An 18,127-nucleotide genomic window follows, 5' to 3' on the forward strand; every position below is an offset into this window, starting at 1 on the left:
TGAGTGCTTTATAAAATGTGTGCACAATCTTTGTTTACTCTCTTCTTCTGGAAAGACTGCACCACTTACTACTAACACACCATTAAAAACTGTATATCAAATGTAGAATAAATTGTCCACAGTTAAGCTGCTGGTGTTTTTATACTGCTGTCATCAACAGACTTCACATAGTCTTATCTGTGGCATAATTCTGCTGTTGGCAGCTGTGGGTGCTTAATAATGAGTCTTTGAGGGCAAATGGAGCAACTGCTGGTCAAAAGAGTAGATTCAAGCACTGCATGATAAAATAGAAAATGTAAAATTAAAAAGGAATATTCCCTTTATAACAGACTTATTTAAAAAAAAAAACAAAACACAAGACATAGCCCAAATTCACTGAAGTCAGTGGAAGCCTTTTTGTTGACTGCAGTTAATTTTGGACAAGACTGAACGAAGCTGTGAATGTTATTATTACTACACCTGGCTAGTACTTAGGACCCCTTTTTATTACCTGGAGAATGACTGAGGAAATGCTAGGCAACTGCTATTTCAGAATTAACCCTTTTAATGTTTTTACTGGGGTCTTGGATGCTTGTATTTCCTTGTCTCTTATGATTACTTCGAATATTTTAGAAATTATTGCAAAGTGAAATTGTGATAGTGATTATCTGCCAGGAAAAGTTAAGTTTATTCGTTTTTCTTTCTTTTTTTTTAAATGTTCTGAGTGTGTAAAACTTGAAGTGTGTGAAGGTGAGGTGCATCTGAAATGAAACAGGTGGGTTCCTCTGCATGGGTGAAAGAGAAAAGTGTGTAATATTGCTGTAAATATCAACTCTGAGCAGGTAGAAATGAGTATTGTTTGCCTTAGAAAATTCAAAAACTGAACTTGAGTGTCCAGCAGAGTTGAGATCTTCTGTAAATTACACACAAAAAGCAGTAGAAATAGGTTCTGGGTCTTGGAAAACGTGCAGTTCTTGGAAGAGCTTTGATGTACTTGTTAGAAGTATGTTCCAGTCCCACCTGTGGTTTCTGCTGGCTCTGGTATTCTTCACTGCCTGCTTTAAACAGTTATGGAGTATTTCTGTGCATGCTGCTAAACAGGGGCCATCTATCACTTCAGAGGTGGTGACGTTATTCCTGTGTAGAGATATATCTTCTAAAGCACTTTAGGATCCTTTGGGATGAAAGGCGCTATTTAAATCTGAGACTTTATTATTGTCTGTCCCCCTTTACAAATAAATCATCTCGCAAAATGACTGTGGAAGAAATTACTCTTGCATAAATGAATTCATCCTGCTCTCCCACAGAGAGATGAGAAAAACTTTATAATAACTATCAAATTGTTTTACAACCAAAATATTGCAGTGGTTGAGTAGTTACCTACTTCTGACTTTGATAATGAGTTTTTGAAAAGTAACAGAAAACGTTTCTAGAAATTGGAAAATAAGATTAGCATATCTGTTATGTTGGATTCTTTGTTAAGTCAAGCTATTTCTTGTTTAGATGATAATAGCTGTGCCTTTGTTAATTATTATTTCATATTGTCATTATTAGGCTATTAATAATTTATAATAAAAGCTGCTTCTTTTTGCTATGTAAATGCTTCCATTCTTATTCATCAGTTCCTTATTCCATTATTAATGTGATTCATAAATACATTACATTTAGATCCTCTTACAGGAGAAGAGATATTTGCTACTGTATTTTCACTCTTGTTTGCATGTGAGGTAAAACAAGTGTGAAGGAAAGAAAGGAAATCCAGGGAGGGATTTTTAGGGGAGTAATGTAGCCATGCCTCTAAAACAAATTACAGGTATAATCACAGCTGAATGACTCTTACGTTCTCCTTGATAAATGGTTGTTCATCTGTTTGTTGTATTTGCCCTTTAAGTATAACGGGTCACAGGTTTCCCAGTGTATATTATGGACAGCAGGACTGTAGTGTGGCTTTGGGCTTTGCTACGTTTGGAGGAACTTGCTGAGAGATTAATTCTCCAGCTTTCCTTCCTTTTTTTTTTTTTTTTTTTTTTTTTTTTTTTTTTTTGAGTTACTGTAACCTATATTCTGGATAATTGCACTTAGCAGTTCACAAGATGCCTACTTTGAATATCATTTATTCCACAGTTTGAAAGAAAGTAAGACTCTCAGAAGACTTCAGAGATTACACGGTCAAAACGCAGTGAGCTCTTAAGAGGACAGGCATTTGTCTGTAGGCTGCTCCTTCGTGTGCGTCCCTGGTTGTTGACAACCAGAATTTTTTCTGGCTTTCTGATGATGTATGCACAATGGGAAGAGAAAACATGAGGAGGAAAAGGGGTTATCAAAAAGGAAGAAACCTAGCAATCACCTCCTTTGAAACACTCAATTTCAAGTACCACGGGATTTTATGGAAATGCCCTAGAGCGAGGTTGCCAGCAGTAAGGTTTGACTTAGGTTCATTTCCATTGCTGGACTTGAACATGTATGTTATGGGGTTTATCAGAACAGTAGTTGAAATGCCAATATGTGAGGGGAATGTCAACTGGAATATTACTGCATCGTGGCTTATTCCTGACATTTTAACATCATTTGTCCTTCCTATATGTAAACATCATGACACTACTTTCTCTATTAGCCTTTGTTTATGAAATCTGGCTTAGCACTGTGAAGCAAATGCAATAAAAATAGACCTCATCTTACAATACTGTAGTAATTACTAAGCTTTAATTCTTTAATACCTATTCGTAAAAGCTGTATAGATTTAATTTTTCTTTTCACATCGGATCCTGTAGCACAACTAACTAATGCCATCCAGTGGTAATGGTACAGCATAAATGGAATGTGACATAGGCTTACTTACCTGGGCCTGAGCAGTGTTGTTCATTATTCTGGCTACTGTAAAATTTAATTAATGTGAAAAATGTACTAATGAGTGATAAATTTTTCATTCTAGTGGATCGGAAAAGCAAAATTACATGTGATAACAAGGAAGTGACCGTAAGACCTCTCCCATAGCTCTGTAAAACCATCTAGAGAAGCTGAGCACAATTGCAATTTGTAGAGAGGATTTCAATTTTGAAGCAAAATTATTTTTCACGTTTGAGCTTTACTGCACAGAAGTTGTATTTTCTTTAAATTTTGACAAGCTGTTTCACTCTAGATTAAAGCCAGCATGGGATTTTGGATGTTTTGCACAGTGGGTCATTCATAGTGTCAAATGGTTACTCATATTCAGTTATTTCTGCTTAAAATATGTTCACATATGCAAGAAAATAGATTTGCTTTCTATTAACGACTTTTGGTTGCTTCATTGTGGAAAGAGTGGCTCTGCCCTACATTCCTAATGAATGCAAAAAAACTTTGAATTTTGAGTAACTCCGTGTTTTTCTGCAGAGTTTCCAGCCACCTCTGATAGGCAGTAATTTCTGCTGCTGTTCTGTTTGGTGCAGTTTCCACAATCTTTGTTTACACTGTGAAAATTATCCACTGGTAACTCAAGTAGGGATGAACATGTTTTAGTTGCAGAAGCTGCCCACAGAAAATAGTTTACAGTGAACCTTGAATTTCTGAATTGATGGTAATTGTGAATTCCTCTTAACGACATATGTTGATAAATAATATTTCTTAACAACTCTGATGTTAACTTTGTTGACTTCGGCAAATATTAACTTGGGTAGAATAGAGACCTAAGCTCAAATAAAACTCATCAGTGAGTGAGAAAAAGGTACCTAGCTCCCAAATTTTGCATAAAATCAAATTTCACCCTTTTTTTCAACTTTACCTTATTTATGGTAGAATAACTAATGAATGTTCACTGAAATAAATATTCTGTAAATTGCACTTCAAATCTAGTCAAGAATGGCAGAGTATTTCATTGCTATCCACATTGACTGAGTAGTCAGTTCACAGTATCTGATGTTCACTGTAAAAACTTCTAGTGCCATCAATACAAAAGTTGCTCATTCTCTATTCAGTTAAGCCTCAAGCTAACTTTAAATGCCAGCATATCGAGTGTGTAACTAGTTACCTTATCAGTGTTTCAGACCTGTGCCTGTTTTAAATCTTGTATGTGAAAACATATACAAAACTGTGGATGTAAAACAACTTATTTTGACTCTGGCTGCAAAGAGAGAAGAGAGAAATGCCTGAAGTTTGCTTTTTATTTGCCATGTGGAAGTTTACTCTCTCCATTACGTTAGCAAAGATTTGTGAGGTTTTAGTTTAGATCATTTAAATAGGTGCTCTATCTGGTTAATTTTGTCCAGGAGTGAATGAAGTGATTCATACAGACTTCAAACCCTGCAGACCAGGAGGGCCATTAGTGAGCACTGAAGGGGCAGTAACCTTTTCCTCATCTGAATCTTAAAGGGAATATCTACCCTTTGTCTCTGACTCAATGGTATTAAGCAGCTTAAGTTCTACTGCAGAAGAAGAGATTAAACAGTTAACTACAACTTCTGAGACCGACTCCTCTGCTCTTAAGACCTCTCCTTATTTGCTTGTATAGGACCTGTAAAATCCAGACAGCAAATCCACATTGAGGTATCATGGAACAAAAATGCATCTATTAGGGACATAAATCACCATTTCTCCTCACTCCTGTCCGTGTCACACAAGGGACAAAATATTCACAACACAACTGCTGTGTATTAGAACCTGGCTGCTAATAATATTTTGGAGCAAATGCTCAGAATCTAATAAGAGTATCCCAAATATTATGAGTACCAACAGCACATATGCTGCCTAACAATTTGCATGATTTAATAATGAAATTCTGTTTCTTTTGGACTATGGCCTAAAAAAAAACAACAAACAAAAACAAAACCAACACACATTGTTTTTGGATTTTTTTCTCTATGAAAACATCCACCTAGCATAAACCAGCATTATTTCCATTGTGTTTTGCTGCTTATTGTGGAAGATGCATTGTGCAGAATTCTTTTAAAAAAAAAAAAAAGCCTACAATAGCTCTGTAAGCTAAAAGGTCATGAATGACTTTTTTCCCTACCAATTAATACCTGTTGCCAAAAATAATAATAATTCTATTCAGACTGAAGTGTATTAAAAATTTCTGACAGCACAGAAGAACTTTATCTAGGAGGGAACTGTTAATTATGCCACACTGATTTAATCTCACAGAGAGATGGTGCACAATTTAAAATTCATACTATTATTAATTTGCCAGGTATGTTTTACAGCCATCATATTTTAAGAAATGCAAGTACCAGCATTACCAGTGAATCACTTCCCTTCAACGTTTTGCAAGATGTGATTTTTTTTTTTATGTTTTACTTTTATTTTTTATCTTTTCCAAATAATATTGAAGATACCTTTGGCACAGTAATGAGCTAGGAATTGGTGGTGGCAAATGGAACACAGTGCAGAGCTCCATGCTGTGTGCAATTCCCTTAGCCCCTGTGCTGAGTTACTGAGACATGCATGGGAAATAGCAGGCAGCAGCTACAAGGACTTTGGAGTAGCATGCAGGTAACTTTTAAGTGCTAAAACTTTATTAATGTTCTAGAGAAGCCAGCTGCAGTATAACAGGCGAAGGCCAAAGTAAGATTTTTTTATGTAAAGAAGAGATGTAATCATTTTATTAATAAGTAGACTTGAAATTATGACACTTGCTTCTGGAGTATATGATTTCTTTCTCAGAGTTTATGAGTAAACATCACAATATCTTTCTGAATTAAACTACTATTCTAGTAAATAGGAAACTCAGAGATGTCTTCTGTTTTTGGCAGTTCAGATACTTGATCATGGCACACACATAATATCTGGCTGATTGATGCAATGTATAGTTAAAACAAAAATTATTCTTATTATTGGGAAAAAATTAGTTCAGACAGTAAAGTTCACAAAGTGGAAAAATTTCTCATTCCATCCAGGGTGCAAAATACTTCTAATAAAATACACTGAACTCCCACCAAAGAGAATGTAAGTACATGTATTATTAATATACATCCTACATTCAGGGTAATGCACTTAGGCAAAAATAATTAGGAACATAAATACAGATACAAAGAGAGTAGATTGCAGGAGTGACTGCGGGGGTTTGTGGGATGAGCAGAACAGGAGACAGAAGGGCAAAAAGGGCAGCACAGCAGTGGAGCACACACGCCAGTGGGGCTTGTGGGATGCAAGGAGCTTTCTGCTTGGCACTGGTTAAGCTATCTTGTGCTGGGGTTGCACAGTGCTTTGCCTCTTTCATGCTCTTATCTGCCATGTGTTACATACTGACCTTTCTGTCGAGTTCATTGCTTTCCTCAGATACACTCCAAAGAGCTGAGGAAAGATCATTGCATCTTCTGCATCTTCCATATTTATTACGGGCTGTGAGATGTGTTTTTGTTAGTTTTTGTTGTTGTTTTTATAAGTAGATAATTGAGGAGAGTAATGCAGTAGACTGCTGTGGTCTGCTTCGCTGCAGTGAGTGCCATTAGCTCCACAATCTGAAAGACTAGGTTTTGAAAATAAAGTAGATAAAAATGTATGCATTTAGAAAAGTAATAGTGAAATATGGAGGTTTTAGTTATAAATTGTGAATGTGCATGTAAAAATATGAATGAAGAGCTTGGAAAGCTTTTTAAGACTGACGGTTAATGTTTCTGATTCTCGAGGAGGACTTTCAGATGGCAGAGCTTGTACAAGAATGAATATATAAAATAAAGCACATTTTCCTTTATGTTTAAATAGAACAGGATAAACTATCCAGAGCTGTATTACTGTAAAGATAAGAGTCAGCTGGGTAATACTGATATTCCCAATATCCATCTTCTCAAATTAAACACTTAAATATTTTAACAGAAATATATCCCTATGAATACATCAGTATTCTGTTATTTCTAGAACTTGGCACCATCAAGAGAGATCATATAACCAGGCTAGTGAATATGCTGGGAACTGGCTGTATGTTTTAAAAGAAGAGTATAAATTCTGTCCTTTGATGCAGAAGATCTCAATGATGGTCTATAGAACGTGGTCCTGTACCTGCTAATGAGGCAGAGGGCTGCTGTTAGGGGGTACGCAGAGCCCAGTACTTTTTGATGCATCCATCTCTTGTTTGCAAAAGAGAGCACTGTTCAGTTCAGCTGGAATGGTTGAGAATTGTGTCAAAAGAAGGGAGGGAGCTTTCTGGTTGTGCAGAGTTGGTAGTTCATGACCTTGTTTCCAACCTGGCCCTGCTGCAAGTGAATAACTGGAGCGTGTGTTGATAAGAAAATCCTTTGGAGCAGTTGGCCCTAGGTTTTACTGACCAGCAGTGGAACTAGTGTCAGTTCATCACAAGTAAAAGGACCTACGATTCTTCGTTATTAGTCATGTACTAAGATGATCTCAGTACAGCAAGGAATTTGGGCTTTTCACTTAATGATGTGAATACTTTGACAAGCAACTTGCAGTGAACACATTTAGTTGTATTTGGGGCCAGAGCAAAGGACAGCCAGAGCAGCGATCATTAAAACTGTTTACACAGTTAGAGTTTAGCAAAAGTGATGTCTAAAAATTATCCCTGAAACAAATACAATCCCTAATTTCATCCTGACAATAGGAAAGCACTGTCTATATCTGCCTGGTTTCCCCCTCCATCACATCCACAAAGGTTTTGTGAGTACACAAGGAAGGTGTCCTTTTCAGTAGAGGAAATTACAGTGCACAGAATACAGTTGCTTACAGCAACAAAGAATTCAAATTGATGACATGAGAGTCAAAAATAACCACTCTGCTGCATTTATCATATACTGCCCTACTTAATCATTAGAATGTTCAGCCACAAAGCTCTATAATTTGTAACTTGGTAATTAATTAATTGTAGTCATCAGGTGTTTTTTTTTCCCATCTAAAAGTATGAAATTGCTTCCTGATATCTATATTACTATCCTTTTTCATTTCTCTATCCTCCACACAGTGATAGCGATACAAACATTTCTTTTGTCTGAAATACACTTTTCTCAACTCAAATCACGCTAATACTCCTATAGGACAGCTGTTAAATAATCAGCCCAAAGTCTTCCATTTACCTGATTTCCATATATAAAAATTCAAAAATGCACAAAGGTGTGCTTCAAATTTTTGTCATACCAGTTCTCTTATACAGAGGCTTCTGAAAAATAAAGATTTAGGTGTCATTTCTTTCTTCTTCTTCTATCTTAAGGCAGCATTTTTTTACAGCTGAATTGACATATAAAGGCAATTTTATCTTTTCTTTTTACTCCTCAAACATTCTCTGCTGAATTGGTAAACATCTATAATTTCTGACAAGGTCACTTAATTATCAGCAGTGCTGGCTGAAAAAGAGCTGCCTTATCTCTGTAGCTTCTGCATCTTCTGTGGAGCTGAGCATTTCTGAAAAGCCTCATGCATGTTCATTAATTACTATTCAAAAGCCAGAATGTGCATACAAGCTTTTTGCCTTCCTGAAGACTTGCTTGTCATTGTGAGTGAATTTTCTCTGTGTTAAGCATCTACCTCTCTAGTGTGCCAAACCCCTAAAGATACCGAGTTTGAAAAAGACAGATAATTTAAAAAATAGAAAAACAAAAATCAATAAGAATAGATGGAATAGGAGAAGAAAGAATGAACAGGAAAAGTAAGGGAGATTGTTTCTTTTATCTTGCTTCTCTGTGTGTGTGTGTGTGTGTGTGTGTCACTGAGGAATAAGGAAGAGCAGTGATTTGTGCTTAAAATTCCAGACTGTGGCTTGGGAACTTTAGATTCCATTTCCACCTTCATAGTGTCTTATGAGACTATGGATAAAACATTAATTCTTCCTGTGCTTCATTGCCTCATCAGTACAGCAGAGTTAATAATCTTCCTTTTACCCACATTGCTTATGTTACCAGCTTTATGTAGCTGAGACATCTGTGCTAAGTGCACCTTATGCATGATGAGGGCTCTGGACAACATCAGAATAAAATGTAACTTAGTCTATTATTAAGATTCAACTGTTAGTATAAAGTGTTATAGAATGGGAGTGATGCAGCCATTTACATGTCATAAAATAAACAGCCACATGTAGCCTCTCACTCTTCCCCTATCCATTCCTTGGCAAGAACATCTCAAACAGAGAAATCAGCCTAGGAACCATCTCTGTTTTCGCATTGTCTTGGGGTCCAAATGATTTAGAAAAAAAGGAACAACATTTTTGAGAACTGTTTGGGTAGTTGCAGGAAGCCACCTGCTCAGTGTACAGAAGAGGTCCCAAAAAAAGGACAAAAAAAAAAATCTGAACTAATATATAGAAGAAGACAGAAAATGATAGCATGCTATCATAGACACAGTTAGAACTGAGAAACAAACCTTACAGATTAGGAGATGCTGATTTGAATAGAATTATACTTCTGTAAAATTAAAACCCTGTTGAATTAAATGGTGTATTGCAGATCTCATAGTTTTATTACCTTCTTCATGGAAAAAAGGTCCTATTTAAACAAACAGCTTCCCTGTGAAATGAGGTTGAAAAGGATTAAGAATGTTATCCTAGTGGAGAACCTCATAAAATGAGAATGTATAAGAGGTATGCAAAATAATACACAGTATGCAGAAGGAAGTTTCTATTTATCCTTTCTCATAATACAAGGACAGTGAAGACAGATCACTTACAAATTCTAAAAAGGCTAAAAGGAATCAGATTTTTTACACAAAGAAAATTTACCCTGTGGGACAGATAAGGACTTAGTAGGATTCAAAAGGGATTATGCATTTGTATGGATAATAAGAACATCCTCAGCTATGTTAGATAAGATTAGAGGAGGGGGGAAAAGATATGAGCACTCCTGCTTCAGGGCATCAACCAATTACTGATACAGACAGAAATTTTCCAGTGGAATGTTCTTCCCCTGGAAAGTGCCTTTTGTGCAAGTATGGTGCAGTGATAGATTTCCAGTGAATCTTCTGATGGATTCTGTTTCAAAACTTGCTTATGTGGTAACTTAGAACTTGGAGTCTGAAAATTGGAGTAATTTGTTGATGAATAGTCTATTGCAAGATGGTAAACTTCATTTATGCTACATAGAATGATTAGAGAAACTATCTATATATTTTTGAGTACTAGGAATGTCTCCTTTTCTTCCTGACTTAGAATTATGTAATATTTGCAAATTTAAGATTTTATGTGAAACAAATTTCAGCCTTGGAACCCAGTTTAGAAAATTCCTCAGGCTGGTCATCCTGTATTTTTCTGGTGTATTTTACTGAACTTACTGACATAAGTATCTGGTAGTAAGCAATGAAGCTGGAGACCAAATTAGTTTAAGGAGGTGATTTCTGTATTAAGAGATGCTGTATTTGAAGATTATTTGTAGACTAGGCTGAGGATTTTCATTATATACAAGAGATTGAAGATGGAAGAGAGAATTTCACCTGGAACTCAGATGACCATATTATTAAAGACAGTAATTAACTGCATATATGTGTATATTTATATACCATACATATACAGAGAGAGAGAGTATATATTTCAACATTTTTTCACAGAATTTGTGAAAATATCACCAGGGAAAGATTTCTATTCCGGGACATGGAACATCTTTGTTTGCACAAACACTGGTAGGAATGGTCATTTTGGTTAAAGTCCTATGCTTCGTGATCTTTCTTTGCTGCTCTCAGTTTTCTTGTTTATTTTCACCTGTTCTTATAACCTCCCACATGATGTTCAGTTGATTCTGTCAAGTCAAACTCTTGTTTTGAGATCTTTGAAATATATTAACCTTCAGTGTACACTCTCTGATAGATCTTTTCACTGTAAATAGTGCCTGACCAACATATTGGAAGAACATCAGATAGGGCAATAGCGGAAGATAATTATGTAGGACAACTGGTTAAACGCTTTTAGACCTCAGCTGCTAAAAGGCTGGCTAAGTGAAAGGAAAGTAGTCATGATAAATATTGGAAGGAAATTATACAGAAGTCAGGTGGAAAAAGAATCTGGTACAGTTTCACTAGACATTTTTGGCAACAATTCCATGTAAATCTTTCAAATGAGTACAGGTACTTAATAGATAATTAAAAAGACAGCCAATGTAAATGAATTAATAGCTGACTTAAAATGCACTACCTGCTCTGTAATTAATAGGAAATTATAAAGGAAATAAATGCTTGCTTACAGCCTTATTAGATCCGAACGTTATGTCCTAGTCTGAATTGATTGGGATGACAAAAAGTTCAGAGGAAAATATGGAAAGTGCAGTAAAATACTTGCCAAATCTCAGCCAAATTTCAATAATGTGCAGTCATGCTTAAATATTTCAGAATATGCAAGATGACATTCTGATTTGATGTAAGTAATGAGAGAGGACTATTGAAGACCTATAGAAACTAGAACAGCAATCATGAATGAAGTTCATCAGTCAAAGGTGGAAGATCTCATGCATTTTTCAGTGAGCCCAGTAATAAACTATCTGCTGCATAACCTCAGATGAGGTCTTTGGTTGCCCAGTGCTGTAGAGCTCCATGACATGTCCATTTATATACCAAATTCAACTTTATTTTTTTATTCCCAGAACTGGGGACTTATACGTAACACCAAAGTTGGCATTTGGGCTCTAACACCAGGTCTGCTTTTCTCCTTATAGGCAACATTAACACATACCCAAAAGTTTTTCAATACTGTTCTGCTTAGCCTATAAACAACGATGTTACATTCTCCTTTTAGAACCTCTTTTCTTCCAGAAACTGTACCCCACAAGACTATGAGACACAACTGTAGTTAGTCACTAAAGTCTAGAGTGATGTATAACTCTAAGGAAAAGGCAGCTGTTATATTTTTTAAAAGCAAAATATAGTTAATAAAGAATGTATATCAAGGTTATTTTCTTTGCCAAGGAAAGAGTTGATCAGACTTCCTAAAATAAATAAATCAGTAGACTTACAGATAATCTTATAATAAAGCATATGAGAGAAGGAAAATGATCACTGTATATGAATATCAAAACAAATCATTTGGCAAAATTATTTTTATGCAAGAAAAGCCCAGATTGAGGCTTCTGAAGCTTCACCCTAATTGGAAACGTATGTTCTTAACTTGCACCCTAACATTTAAATACTTGAACCTGTGTGAGCTCATAGATAAGCCACAGAGAGCAGGTCACCAGGGAGAGAAAATGTATTTTGTATCTTAGATTTAAAAGATCAATTGAGAGTTTTCTGCATCTTTGCTTAATCATTGACACTGAGTCATTTCAGTGTAACAGAACGACCACAGTACAGTTTTGCAGTCTGGAATGCTTATTAAAAGGAGACCTGAGCCTTTACAATAAGTAACTCAGTGTGCAAAGAAAGAAACCACTTCTGCTTGCAAGAAAAACATGTTAATTTTAGTATTTTCTTTTAACTAATTTATAGGGCTTTGAGACGTTTGGACTTACTGTTTTGTGTTTGTTTCTCCCCCCTCCCACCACCATCACCATCATAGAGCTGCTCTCCAGCTGAAGTTAACAGTTTCCTCAGCATGCAGTTCTCTGCTCAGACACTCCACTCAGCTGTTGTGGTGTGTATGGCAGCTAACTTAGTCTGAAGTTCTGGACTGATGTGTTTACGTGTTATAAAATTAACAAACAAACAAACAAAATTTTTTTTCTATTTTCCCTCAGAAGTGTTTTTCACTGTTACAAGACTGGTATCATGATCCCTAAAATTAGGTGCCATCGTGATAGTCTAAATACATCCTCTAGAGACCAGTTGCAGTGAGGTCAAATAGAAGCTTATACGTTTGCTGATCGTGATGCACAGCAGTCTGTGTGATGCAAAAGACTGGTTGTGTATAGGGAGAAGAGCCATCTCCTTGTTTACCCTGCACATAAACTATGCAAACCAAACACCACCACAATTTCTACATTTCTGTAGCTTTCTGCCTTTCCTTTTGAGCTCAAAATATTATGCAGTCATCCTACGGCAGTGCTGTCCTTGCTAGAATTCTGCCAGTGACAGTGTGCTTGTTCACTTGTATGAACAAGACAATATATTTCCTTTGTTGCATAAAGGTGTTAATAAATGCCTGCGTTTGAATTAAAAGGTGATAATGGAAAATGGAGACCCCAATGTGTCACTCCTTCTGATGCCTACAAAATAATATCTGATATATCAAACATCTTGAAACAGCCATATGTGAACAGACCAAAAATTCATTTATAAGAACAAATTATTGAAAAGCTAACAGAGGAAGAGGAATTTGTGGCAAGTGAATGAGGAGGAAATAACAATAAAAGCCTGAACAAATGCAGAAAACAAATGTTCAAGACTGCAGTAAATGACTAAACCAAAAGACTAAATCAGGATTGTTAGCAAAGCTGGACTATTAGAAAACAAAAGTGGTTTACAATGCAGTTATCTTTAAATACTTGATCAGAGAAAACTGCACATCACAAGTGAAACTTCTCCATTCCTCTCCCCCCTACCTGTAGTCTCCTTAGTGCAAAAGACTTTCCAGTGGATCTTAATTCAGATTTTACAGTACTGGAAAGAACTAAAAGATATGGGTCATGAATTTTTTCTTGGTGGTGCTAGTAGGAGCCTGTTAGTATAGCTGGGGTACCTTTAGTTGGGCTGTGGCAATAACTATTAAGTAATGTAATTAATTATACCAGTCATCTTGGCTTCAGAAGATGTAAAAAGCTCATTTTCAGTTGAAAGCACTGCTGTGGCCTCTAACACATTCAGTGTGTTGAGTGTGACCACCATCTCCTCTTGTACCTTGAGCTTGATGATTGATTTTAGATTATTTTAACTAAACTTCATTGTTACTAATAACAACAGTAATATCACGAGTCTGACATCAATTTGCTTTTTTTTTTTTTACATTTGCTTTTCTAAGACAAATTTTAAAAGTATTTGATCAAATTTAAATAGGAAAATAACATCACTGTTTTACTTAGTATTGGTATTTCCTACCAGAATCTGGCTGATATTCAGTGTCTGTGACACTACTATTATGTCCCATGCTTTTTACCCTTGTTCATATGTATTATAAGGTCTTCAAACCAATGATGACACAGAGAGTAATCATGATAGTCTAGTTATACTTGGGCACTGTAGATATTATCATAAATTCAGTGATTTAAATGCCTTCACCAAAATAATTAGAATCTTAACATTAGCAAGAGTCTATAAATCTAGTCAGTAAATTATACTAACTTTATATTTACAGCATTCAGATAATTGTTGGCTTTGTTTCAGTATTTTCTAGTTCAGAAATTTTAATCTGAATTGATTTCACGTAATGACAAATCACCAGTGTCACAGCTGATTTCCCTGTGATGTGTTCAGCTCTCTTTCAAGATTAAGATGTGCCTGGATGCTGAAGTAGTACAGCATGTACCTGAATGAATAATAGAATATATTCCATATATTAGTATGCTTATGATTTGGCATCACTTTGCCAGGCCTATTGACCCCTCTGCTTTTCATTGCAGATCTGTGTACAATTTTACCTTAGATAAGTGAAATTTATCTACTTGTTGTCATCACACATTCCAAGTCAAATAGAAGCCAGACAATCTTCCATCCTGATTCTTAACTTCCATGTATGTACATAAACAACAAAACCTACAAAGCCTACTTTTACACAGATGTGATTGAATGGCATAGAATGAACAAGTTACTTTTTATTTGGAGGTTATTTTTCAGAGTTGCTCAGTGAGTTGGAAAACCCTAGCTGCTTTTCAGCTTTCTTCAGTCATGTTAAATAGAATCTGACCTCAGAATTTGTTCTTCTAGATCTTTATCCAAGAAAAACAATGTATAGAATCATAGCAGCAACCATTACAAAAGTTTGAGGTTACAAGTGTGAGACTTTTTTTTAAAAAAAAAAAGAAAAAAAAAGTCTTAAGTTTTTAGTGAATTTCAACCAATTGAACAGAAAGTTTATGAGCTCAGTTTCTGACTGGGGATGTCTGCTACGAAGCTACTACAACATGAAGCCTTTTCCAGGCTTTCATTTTCAAGAGCAACGTGGAGTATTTAGGACACAATATTCCAAAGATTATCCTCATAGCTCCTAAGGCGTTCTCAGAACATCACTTGCTGTCCATGCTGCCTACATGTTGCTTCTGGCTGCAGTCCAGAAATCTTCTTAGCAGAGAAGTTTGAGCAGAGAGATGGAGGAACTGGTTGACACTTGATGATCCTTGAGGTCTCTTCCAACCTGAGTAATTCTATGATTCTATGACACTTCAAGCTTCTCCTCCAGCCTGTACAGTTTCAACTATTTGGAGTTACTGCTTTATATAAGCAGCAAAGGTGGTGATACAGATTAGCATGCAGGAAAATACAGAGCCTTCCTGTCATCAGCCCCAATCAGTGCTCCTTTAGAGCTGAAAATGGGTTCCTTTTCATATCCGTGTGTGGGAGGGAGCACCCTCATCCAGTTCCCAGTAAGCCTACCCTGCTGAACTGTCTTGATAGCAAAGCACTCAAAGTTGTGACCAGCGAAAGAAGCAAATTAATGCAACCATCACAACTGCAGGCATCTGTCTGTCATTTCATGTCTGCACTGTTGCTTAGAGTTCCAGAAGGTACCCCGGCAACCTGCTGTAGTGTGAAACCTGTAATTACTTCATGTACTACACTGAAAAAATACAAGACCACTACGATGTTAACAAATCAAGCTCTGGCAGACAAATAGGGGTGGTGAATCCTAAGCCCCTGGGCCCTTGTGACAAACAGGCCATTGCAGCATGCTGTCATTTATTACCCAGAGAGTTCCAGCTCCCGTTAGCATACAGACGCCTTCAGGCCGTTGCCAATTCCATGTCTTGTCTTTAAATCAGTTGTGCTTAACACTCAGCTCCAGACTGGAAAGGTCTGGGAGGTGCTGCTTTGTGTATTTCATCCTTCAGAGTACTTGCAGAACTATTTTCTAAAATATGCAATTTTTGGCATAGTGTAACAATAAACTTTTTTATCTCCTCTATCATAACCATAGCTACTACATCATCTTGTGTAAATCATTTATGCACTTATTTACATGATTATGAGATTAAGTCTGTTCCTCTTGCTTTTATGAGCAAACTTTAGTGGCAAACTTTATTGAATTCAGTAAAAAAGCGCAGGGTAAGTAGCTTCTATTCCAGTGCTGTTCTTGCTGTTAGTGTATTTTCCATTACCTGAGCAACAAAATGATACCTTTTCATTTAAAACTTCAGATCCTGACAGAAATGTGTATCATTGTGCTTTAAGAGATATTTCAAGATTTGTACTTGCAAAAGTACTATTCACATTTATTTTACCATTATAAGCTTTCAGTTCTCTTAAGAAATCGATTCTTCCTCATTTCATGGAGTTTTGTACTTGGCTTTCAGTTTAACTGCTGTAAGATAATTTTTTTTGCTCTAAGACTTTGCTTTGTTTTGTTTTCTGTAGCTTCACCTACAGTAAATTCATCATCATCATCAATTCATCTTCCTCTTACAATCTGTTGCAGTATTTACTGTCTAAATTATCAGTACTACTTTTTGATGTTTCCTTCATCACTTAAAAACATATAGTAATTTTTTTTTTTTTTTCTCAGTAAAAGAGGTTAATGTTCTGAAGGCATAGCTACTGTAACTGCAGGAAAGCCTCTTCTTTTTCCGTACAGTAATTAACTTCCAATCACACGCCAAGTTTTCATATTAGTGTAAAGGAGATGAGACATGTTCAAAGTTTCCTCACATATTTGAAAACTTACATCTTTGTGATCATGAAGAATTGCTTGAGAAACTGACAACTCCCAGCAGACATGAAAGAAACAAATTACAAAGCAGCTTGGCAAAAAAATGGAACTATGAACAATTGTTTATCTGTACGACACAGAAATTTAAGGGCTCAGTTTCTCACTGAATTATGCTCACTTCTAATCATTCTAATAATATAAAAGGTAAGATTCTGATGTGTTCATAGACTGCTCCTTCTGTGGACAGATTTGGACAGTTAATCAGATGATCTAGATTTAATTTCCTGCCCTTCTCCTGATATGCTGTGTCATTTTAGGCAGCTCATTCTGTTAATCTCTCCTGCAAGAAGAATACCAAAAGTATTAAAATACTATTCCTGTGTCAATCATCATGTGGTGTAAAACAGTGATATTCACTTGTACGTGTGGATTATCAGAAGCTATTAGACAAGTTATTAAATAAGAAATCCACATTTATTTGTTTTATATAGAGAAGTCATACAGTTTGGTTCCTTTGGGCTTCTCTGGAGGATAATAAGCTAGATAATACCAGAGCACCTCACTCCATCACACAGTTTTATTTTTATAGCTGTTTGCCTTTACTTTTTGTGAGATGTACTTTTAAGCAGCAGAGATGCATGGGTGTTCAACTCAGTGTATTCTGAGACAGAGACATCTACCTGCAGGCAGTGCTTTCAGGAAAATCGCATTTTTATTCTGCCTTCTTTTTTCTCTGTTTTTCACATCAAAGTCATTCAAACTGAAAACAGCTGTTGATCACTGGTTGTGGCAAAATCCAGCACAGACTTTTTCACATGTGAAATAGTGAATAGTTTCCTTCCAACAAATTGATATTCAGAAGTAGTATTCTGTATATAATAAATTTGATGGCATTAGCTATATTTATCCCACCATAATGGAATCCATTAATAAGCCATTGTGTTTTCTTTATGATAGTTAGAGGTGATTAGTGCCTGGATTTTCTTCTGCATTTTGCCTAAGAATCAATTGTGAAGTTGGTTTAATGGATTAGTGTGTATTTATCAGACACGTGCCAATAAAGCAATCAGTTTGCTACCAAGTACTATCAATCTTTGCTGTAATTGCCAAGCCCAGTAAGTAGCTGCAGTGGCGATAACAGCATTGTGAGTTAATTCCTTTTCATGTCACAACCCATTCAACAGAAACTGCTTCTTTATTATTTCTTTTCCAGGTGTTGAGCCCATTGACTGTTAATCTGGATTAACAATGCTGTGAGCGATGACAGTAATGTTAATAATTTTGCTTTTCAGCATTCCATTAGCTGATGTAGGCCATTGTCTGAGTACATTCTCCCATCACAATACAATGCTGAAGGTTCTATTGTTCTGGTTCTTTTAGAAATGACTTTCTCTACAAATGCTGTTTTTTGCCCTATGCAAGTTGCTTGTGCTGGTAGAGATTTAAGGAGTATTGAATTCATAGAAAAAAGCATAGTTTTTAAAGTGTATGCTGCTGGGTTTTATTTCTAAATAGACTGTT

Source organism: Meleagris gallopavo, chromosome 17, assembly GCF_905368555.1.
Source record: "Meleagris gallopavo chromosome 17, MGAL_WU_HG_1.1, whole genome shotgun sequence".
In the NCBI taxonomy this organism is placed as follows: domain Eukaryota; kingdom Metazoa; phylum Chordata; class Aves; order Galliformes; family Phasianidae; genus Meleagris; species Meleagris gallopavo.